We start from the raw sequence: 8,810 nt of genomic DNA, 5'->3' as shown, positions 1-8,810 counted from the left end.
GGTACATGAGGAGAAAGTCTGTTTTGGTTTCATTTCTATCACATCCCACATTCAAATGTTTCCTTTTTATTGTGATGCTTGGAACTGGGAAAGCTATCTTGCAGTCATGAAGCAACCAGCCAATGGACCAAAATCCATTTGCTAAGTTTGGTCAAACATAACAATAGAAAGAGCCTAGATATTTGGTGACATGCGTAAGCCACCAAACCAACTTGATGCTGCTCTACCTACCTTAAGTAGTTCGTATCACTAGTTTTTTATTGTTGTTGTTGATTTTGTCATTGCTGATATTGCTGTTACTTGCTGCCCAAGGCATTCCTCATTGATCAGTCTGGAAAGAGTTATTTATGTCATTAACATTGCAGCCTTAATAATCTTAATTTGTCAGACCTTGCAAGGCCTGGACAGAATAGGTGCATTTTGATTGTGATTAGGGGGTAGAATATGAAAGGGTCAAAATAAAAATTGATCACCATGGTGAAGGAAGGTTGTTGGGCACTAGGGAAGAAATAGTACCTTAAGAACAAAGAGAAGAAAAAACAAAGAGGGAATACAGAGTACACATTTTGCCCTTATAATTGAACCTGGAGCAGTGCTGAGTACAACATTAAAAAAGAATGATTTCACTCGTGGAATTAAAGGAACAAAACAAATGAACAAAGAATACAAAAGAGATAAATAAACAAACCCCAGACTCATAAATACAGAGAACAAACTGGTGGTTCTGTCGGGGGGGGTGGGGATAGGTGTAAAATAGGTGAAGGGGATTAAGAATATACTTATCTTTTTTTTAAACAATGGATGAGTTATTTAATTAGGTTCTTTGTAAGAAATTTAGAGCACCAATTTATGAGGGTAAACTCCATTTGTGAGAGAAAACACAGAGCAAGCTAGCCCTGGAGCTGAGGAACAGCTTTGATTTTTGGTAGGATTTGCGAGTCCACAGATTTCTGATTAACCTTGCACTGCTCCATAATCTCTTATTTCTCTCTCTCTGTGTCAAAGATCTCACTTTCCTGGTGTCTGGGTTTATGCATCTTCTTCTTGAAGTGAGAAGCCTCAGTGAGAAGTTTGGGGATTTTCACACCCCTGATATAATTTTGGTGGAGGTGGCAATGACAAATTTGTGTTGTGTTCCACACAGAGGAACTCGATTGAGGGCCAGAGGTCTGGTCACAAGTAGCAAACCACTGCTCGGCTGCTTCAGGAAGACCGCCCTCTTGCCTCTGTGGTGCCCAGTGAGGATGATCAGAATGGTGCCAGGAGTGATGCCGTTTCCAGTTTCCTCACATGCTAACTGAACGTTCTGTTTTGTTTTGTTTTGTTTTGTTTTGTTTTGTTACTGTCACTCAACATCTTTCAAGGCACGTCTTGAGTAGGGTAAAACCCAGGCTTTTGTGAAGCTTAACCACTTGGGTACCACAATTCTTGTCAGCACCAACTGGTTTTGTGACAGTAGCAAGAACCTTCTTTTTCTTTTCAATCCTGGATTTAGCTGCTGAATACTTCCTCTTGTACATAGCCTTTCTGGAATACATGGCTGATGGGGAAAATCTGCCAATTCCTCTGACTGGGACAGGGTTTCGCCTGCAGGGGGGCTTCCACTTCTTTGGCATTTTAGCCTTGAGGTTACCCTTTTTAACCTTGCCACCAGTGTCAGCCTTCTTGGCTTCAGGCTTCTTCTCCTTAGCATCTGACTTCTCGACTTTCTCACCCACCACCTTGCAAGATGGGAAAGAACAAGAGTACACTTACCTTGATGAGCACTGAGAAATGTATAGAATTGTTGAATCATTCTATTGTATACCTGAAATTATTATTACCCTGTATGTTAATTCTACTTGATTAAAAAATGGAAAGAAAACAAAAATGTAGTGTTTGGTTTATAATTTATTCTTTGCCATTTAATATCCTAATTACATGTGAACTGTGGTAGATTTCTAATTCCACCCTGGATCCATCCTGCTGTATAGATGGTAGTTTGAATAATTAGAGCATGGAAATCAATTTTATGACTGCTCTTAGGTACAGATCATTAGAAAAGAATATCTGTTGTAAAAATATGAGCAGTGATTTTTATTACTATTTTGGGCTATTGATTAGTAATGATCCCAACCTTTTTTGAGTTTTTTGGAAGTCTTCACTCAATGCCCATTTTAAGTCCTCGAGGAATGCCATTTTAATGAGGTTGGAACTTCAGAAAAAATTAGAACACACCTCTCAGTAGATTGAGTTATAGGTAATTTTCTCTTGCCTTTCATCCTTCTCTCTACTTGAAGATATACCATTTCCGGCTTTGGTCATCCTCCTGCTCTTGGATAAGTTATATGCTGGTGTGACTTTCTGTTAGCACATGCTCTACTCTATTTCTTACTCAGAGAAAACTTGACAAATGTAATTTTAAAAGATATTACTGTGTTCTGTTTATTTTAAGGAATAATTATTTGCTCAAAATATTTTCAGAGGAGCTGTTTTAGGTAGGAAGATTTTCAAATATCATTTGATAACATATTTGAATTACTACATTTCAGAAAACCATGTAAATCAGAGTAGATCTTCATTTACTTTTACCTTTCTGAAGCTTTGGTATATACTTTCAGTTGTCAGAATTTATATTTAGAAATCTGTTTGTAACCAGGAGGTATGTAATGCTTTCCTATAAGAAATTCAGACCAGTGGGTTGCTATTTTGGTGGCTCTAATAGGGATTGAAATTACCCTATTAGTGTGTGATGTGTATTCATTTGGTTGTCATAAAGAATAGCTTACTTAAGAATAGTTTTATTGCAGAAGTTAATAATTTAGCATGTACTGAATATTGACTTTTGACTAAAGTAACTACTTTTGCTGACAACTTTTTAGAGTATGAGAGTGTAAAAATATTTGGAAATATACCTTGGTTTTGTGTGGTAATTTTCAGGTATATTGAAGTTTGTGAATTGTTTAATCAGTGGTATACATGATGGATATTATGTATTCTAACATGTAATACTAATTATACTTTTATAAGAATTATCAAAGCTGAGTAGAGCTTGGGAAGAGCCTGAGTAAAACAATAACCATGGAAGAAATTGGAATAGGTGGAAATTGACCTGATCTGGGAGGGTAGAAAAGTTTTCAAAGGAAAAAAACAAGTTATGAATCCATAAAGTAAAAAAAAGTCATTGTGAGTAACCAAAAGTTTTAAAGTTTGGTACATCAATATACACCAAAGAAAAATGGCATCTAAGAGGCCCAGTTCTTTTCTTACTAAATAACTGTTTAGATGTGAAAATAAATGCAAACTCCTAGCCTTGGAGCTTTTGCAAAGAAAGAGAAAGAGAGATTTTAAAGCTCTTTAGGGGATAGGATTTATAGATATGTTAGGGTTCTCTAGAGAGAACAAATAGGAGACAGAGACATATGTATTTTGTATGTATGTATATGTCTATATGTGTATCTATGTAAATGTATATATATACACATATGTACAAAATATACATTTTACTATATATGTGTGTGTGTGTGATTTATTACAAGGAACTGGCTCATGTGACTGTGGGGCCTGAGAAGTCCAGACCCTGAAGAGCCAGTGGTACCCTGAAGTTCCATTCTCAGTCCAAAGAACTGAGAACCAGAACAGCAGATGGTGTAGATTCCAGTCCACGTCCAAAGGCAGAAGAACCCTTATGTTCTAGCTTGAAGACTGTCAGGCAGAGAGAGACTTCTTTCTTATCCAGTCTTTTATTCTGTTTAGGCCTTCAAGGGATTGGATGTGGCCCACTCACATTGGGAAGGACAATTTGCTTTATTTAGCCTACCAACTCAAATGTTAATCTCATTCAGAAACCCTGTCACAGATTCACCCAGAATAATGCTTAACCACATATCTGGACACCCTGTGGCCCACAGTCAAATTAACACTTAAAATTAACCACCACACAGGACTTAGTAATTGATTGGTAAAGGAAAGTGTGAAATCTAAGTGGGATCCCAAGTTTCTGAATGGGGCAACTAGGTTGATCATATTACTATCTTGCCTTCATATCACTGGTATCAAAACTACTTAAAGAGCCTAGGTAAATAAATGGATTTATTTCAATGGTAATTTTTTAATCATATGTATTAATAGCAAGAAAGAAATTATATAATTTGAGGTTAAGAGGAGAGAATATTAGAGGAGTGTTTTAATAAACATGTTTTATGTATTTTATGTAAATATGTTTTACGTATTTTACCACACTATTCACTCATTCCTTCATTCACTCATTAAATATTTGTTGAGTACCTTTTATATGTCCAGTTGTGCCCTAGAGCAAGATTCTCAATTAAAACATGAGTAAGATAGTCTTCCCTCAGAAAGCCAGTGGGAGAGAGAGATCAATAGGTCATTATGGTGTGGGTAAGGACAAATGAATATGTCCAGTATATTGTGGGAAGCACAGAGGAGGAACACATAATCAGGGCTAGGTAAAGGGGCAGGGAATACTTTCTGGAAAAGTATTAGGGAACTATAAGCAATATTGCTGTAATGTATATTGCAAGATGGTAGTGGGGAGTGATGAGTATGAGTACAGGCCAGACAGTGAATGCCTTGTTTAATATGTTAAGGAAGTTTGACTTTGTTCTGTAGGTGATGGAGACTCATTAAAGGGTTTTTAGAAGATGGGAGAAGAGTTAAAATGGGCAGAAATGGTCAAAGTTCCATATAGGAAAATCTTTTGTTGGCTGTGTGAATCACGTACTTAAAGAGGACAGGACTAGACACAAGGAAATCAGGTCAGTTTATTGCAGTGGTTTAGAATCAGAGAGGTAAAAGTTTGAACCAGGGAAGTGTCAGCAGGAATAGAGATGGACTCTGGATTCAAGAAACATTTAAAACATAGATTCGTGGGGCGCCTGGGTGGCTCAGTTGGTTAAGCATCTGCCTTTGGCTCAGGTCATGATTCCGGGGTCCTGGGATCCAGCCCCGTGTTGGGCTCCCTCCTCAGCGGGGAATCTGCTTCTCCCTCTCCCTCTGCTCCTCCCCCTTTCTCCTCCGCTCTGGGCTCACACACACACACACACACTCTCTCTCTCTCTCTCTCTCTCTCTCTCTCTCTCTCTCAAATAAATAAATAAATAAATAATTTAAAAAAAACCCCATAGATTCATAAGACCTAAGGACTGTTGGAATGTGAAGGTCTGAGTGAGGCGTAAGAATCAAGGACAACTTTAGATTTCTACTTTGGATTAATTCAGTACTATGATCTAAGATAGGGAGGAGACATTGTGTCAGCTATTTTTTTATAACAAATCTCTCCAAAACTCAGTGGCTGAAAATGACCATATTTATTCTTCCTCATTCTTCTGCCTTTGGTTTGGATTAATTGTTCTAGGCTGGACTTGTCTGAACTTGGCTCCAAGTTGCACATTGGGTCTACTTTTTGCTGACCCAACTCTCCTTTCTTGGACCTATGGGCTAGCCAAGGAATATCCTTTTATTTATTTTTAAATTTTTTAAAAGATTTTATTTATTTGATAGAATGAGAAAGAGAGCATGAGAGGGGAGAAGGTCAGAGGGGGAAGCAGATGCCCTGCTGAGCAGGGAGCCCGATGTGGGACTCGACTCTGGGACTCCAGGATCATGACCTGAGCCCAAGGCAGTCGTTTAACCAACTGAGCCACCCAGGCGCCCCAGGGATGTTCTTTTAGTGGCAAAGTCAGAAGCTCAAGAGCCCAACTTCAATCACATAGTACATGTCAAACCCCTGCTTGAGTTAATTTTCAAATAAATTAGTCTTAATTTGGCCGTCTCTTTTTTAATTTAAAATTCAGTTAATTAAAATATAGTGTATTTTTTGTTTCGGAGGTAGAGTTTAGTGATTCATCAGTTACATGTAACACCAAGTCCTCATTCCATCAAGTGCCCGCCTTAATGTCCATTACCCAGTTATTCCATCCCCCCACCCTTGAGTTACATTTTTAAACATTCAGTTGGTTAAAGCAACCCACATGGGTAAGCCCAAAGTGAAGAGGCAGGGAAGTATGCTCTACCTTTAGTGGAGGGAACTTCAAAGTCATGGCTAAGGGCATGGATAGATAGGTAAAGAATTTGGGCTGAAAATTGAACACCCTGATGGCTATGTACCCACATGGATATGAGGAGGATAAGACTGGAAGTTAGGAGATTATTGCTGTGTCTTAGAAGTGATAAGAGGCCAGGGCCTTGGCAGTAGGAAAGGAGAGGAGATGGTGAATTCGAGAAGTGTTCATAGACTGGAGATGGTTGTAACATGGAGGCCAGATTCAGGAGGAAGAGTCAAGGATGACTCTAGGCTTCTAGTTTGTCTGAGATATAGGAGGAATAAGGATGGGTTCAGTTTAGAAAACACTGGGTTTGAGGTAGGATGATCATGTACTTTATCATTCGAATCAGGACCCTTTTGAAAATGTGAAAGATTGTTATTAATAATTCTGCCACAAGGGTAAACCTGTCCTGAGACTGACCTCAGGAAAACTGGTTGATTGTCATTCTGTAGTAAGTAATCAAGGTGAGGGTTTTTTTTTTGTTTTGTTTTTGTTTTTGTTTTTTTTTTAGCATCAAGTTGATACTTGAATGTGAAGGACCGGGGAGAGATCTGGTGTGGTGATAAAGACTTGGGAGTCATCAGCACACAGTGAAAAGTTTGAAAGCCAGAGCCCAGTTGAAATCATCCAAAGGAGCACATGTAGAGTGAAATGAATAGAATAAGAGGATAGAAAGTTGGAGTAGATGATGGATGAGGAGCTGAAGAACAAATAAGAATTGGCTTATGCCAAAGAGAATTTAAAAGGATCAAATAATCATGTCAGAAGAGTCAGGGTCAGAGCTGGCTTTGAGTGTGACTGAAACCAGGAATTTGAACATGGTTTTTGTTTTCCTCTCAGACTCCATATATATTGGCCTTTTTTTTTTTGTCAGGCTGGGTGAGCCTTTGAGGCTAGAGCCATGGTCTCAGGCAGCTCCAGGCTCATATTCTTTTAGCTCCAAGGAAGAAAAGAGCTTTTCCTTGATAACCCCAAATACAAAATAATCTTGGAGGAAGGCTCTGATTGGCTAAGTATAAGTCACATGCTCATCCCTGTACCAGTCAATGTGGCCAGGTGCTCTGATTGCCAGCCCCACCATAACCACAAAGAAAGGGAAGTTTTGTTATCAGAAGAATGAAGAAAGATGTACTAGGCAGAAAGAATCAACTGATACCACCCACAGTGGAGACTGGAGAGTATTATAGAGGCACAAATGTCAAGGGAGCAGGAAGTCTTAAGAAAGAGGAATTAAGTACAACTTCAGATGCAGTAAACAGGTGCAAGAATATAGACTGACCTAGTCCTTTTGTATTTGACAGTTGGGATTTATTACGGCAGTTGCAGCAGAGCAGTGGGGTAAAAGTCAGATTATAGCAATTCGAGAAGTGACTAGAAGGTGGGTTGGACACAGAAGATGTAGACAAGCATTTCAATAAATGTAGTAAATGTGAGAAGAGACAAACAGGACAGTAGATTGATGGGCCATGTATGAGTGTTTTAGACTTGTTTATAGGCTAAGGTTTAGGAATAGGTAAAACTGGAGAGAGTGAAGTTAAGAAGAGCGTGTTTGCTGGAACAATGCTGTGGAGGAGAGATGAGGTCAAGGACAAAGAGATGAAGAGACTAGATTTAAAAAGGAGGAAGGACATTTGATCCTAGTGAGGACGTGCGGCTGAGAGTGGGACCTGGAGAAGTTAAAGGAAGGGAAGGACATTGAGAGGAAAAGCTGTCTTCTGAGAGGCAGGACCTCAGGGCCTGAGCAGTGAGCCTGAGAGCAGCCCTGGAAAAGTCACTGAAGGCACTGACTGCAGGAACTGACCAAAGCAGAGGAAACCAGTTCACAGGTGATTCTGGGGCCTAGCTGATTTGTAGATGATGAGTTTGTCCTATTACCAGTCCGTAGGGCTGTGTGGTTTTCTCCAGTTGTCCCTGAATGTGGGCTTGAAGAAGGCAGATTGAGCCAGGGTTGGAAATTTAATGAGATCCCACAAATGGAGACAAGATGTTCTCCTCAAGGAAACTTAACAGTTTTAGAGTCAAATGCAAGGTCTTAAGAAGAAATAAACAAGAACAAGAAGGGAGCTTTTTTGTTGTTTTGTTTTGTCATGGTAATTGTGGACCTCTCCATGAGATTGCATTGTAGTTTATCTTTGAATTTCTGTTGTGATTAAGAGTTTGTAATTCGCAGACCATGGGGGAATAAATTGAACCTTAGCAGATGTCTCACAGTTTGCAAAGCTGATTCCATGTAGTGTGTTTCCTGTTGTGTTATGTTTCTGATAGTTATCCTCTCCCTTCTGAAGCCCCACTACATACACACAGATGGACGTTACAGCAACATTATGTGCAAAGCCCTCTTGGTCAGTATCACTGTGAAGCTCACTGGAATTGATCAAGTCCATGTAACTAGTTAAGTGTCAGGCTATAACTTCAGGTTTCCAAGTTTCAGGTCATTGTGCCATATGAGAAAAAGATCAAAACTATAACAAATAAACCTTTATTCAGTGATACTGAAAGTCTTAGAGGTCATTGAAACAAAGTCTTACCATAGCTGGAAATATTTTATGGCATAGTATAAAGAACATGGAATCCCTTTATAACAAATGCAATATGAGATCCAGGGCAAATGAGTCTTTCCCTATCTGAAAGTGGGGTACAGTTTTTTCTTATATACCTCACAGCATGGTTATAAAAAATCAGAGAATATAATGAAAACTTTTAAAATAATAAATGAGATTATAACTTAGTAGGGCGCCTGGGTGGCTCAGTCAGTTAAGCATC

The 8,810-nt window shown here is 39.0% G+C and overlaps 1 pseudogene; it reads right to left on the bottom strand.

Annotated features, from left to right (window-relative positions):
* Nucleotides 1-834: 834 nt before the first annotated feature.
* Nucleotides 835-8,431, bottom strand: LOC114216749 (large ribosomal subunit protein eL6 pseudogene; annotated as a pseudogene).
* Between the last annotated feature and the right edge of the window lie 379 nt (nt 8,432-8,810).

Source organism: Eumetopias jubatus, unplaced genomic scaffold (genome assembly GCF_037043125.1).
Source record: "Eumetopias jubatus isolate StellerSeaLion01/CBP00866 unplaced genomic scaffold, mEumJub1_p1.0 scaffold_11, whole genome shotgun sequence".
Taxonomy (NCBI): domain Eukaryota; kingdom Metazoa; phylum Chordata; class Mammalia; order Carnivora; family Otariidae; genus Eumetopias; species Eumetopias jubatus.
The sequence above is the reverse complement of the archived record's forward strand: the minus strand, read 5'-3'. Positions and strand labels throughout refer to the sequence as shown.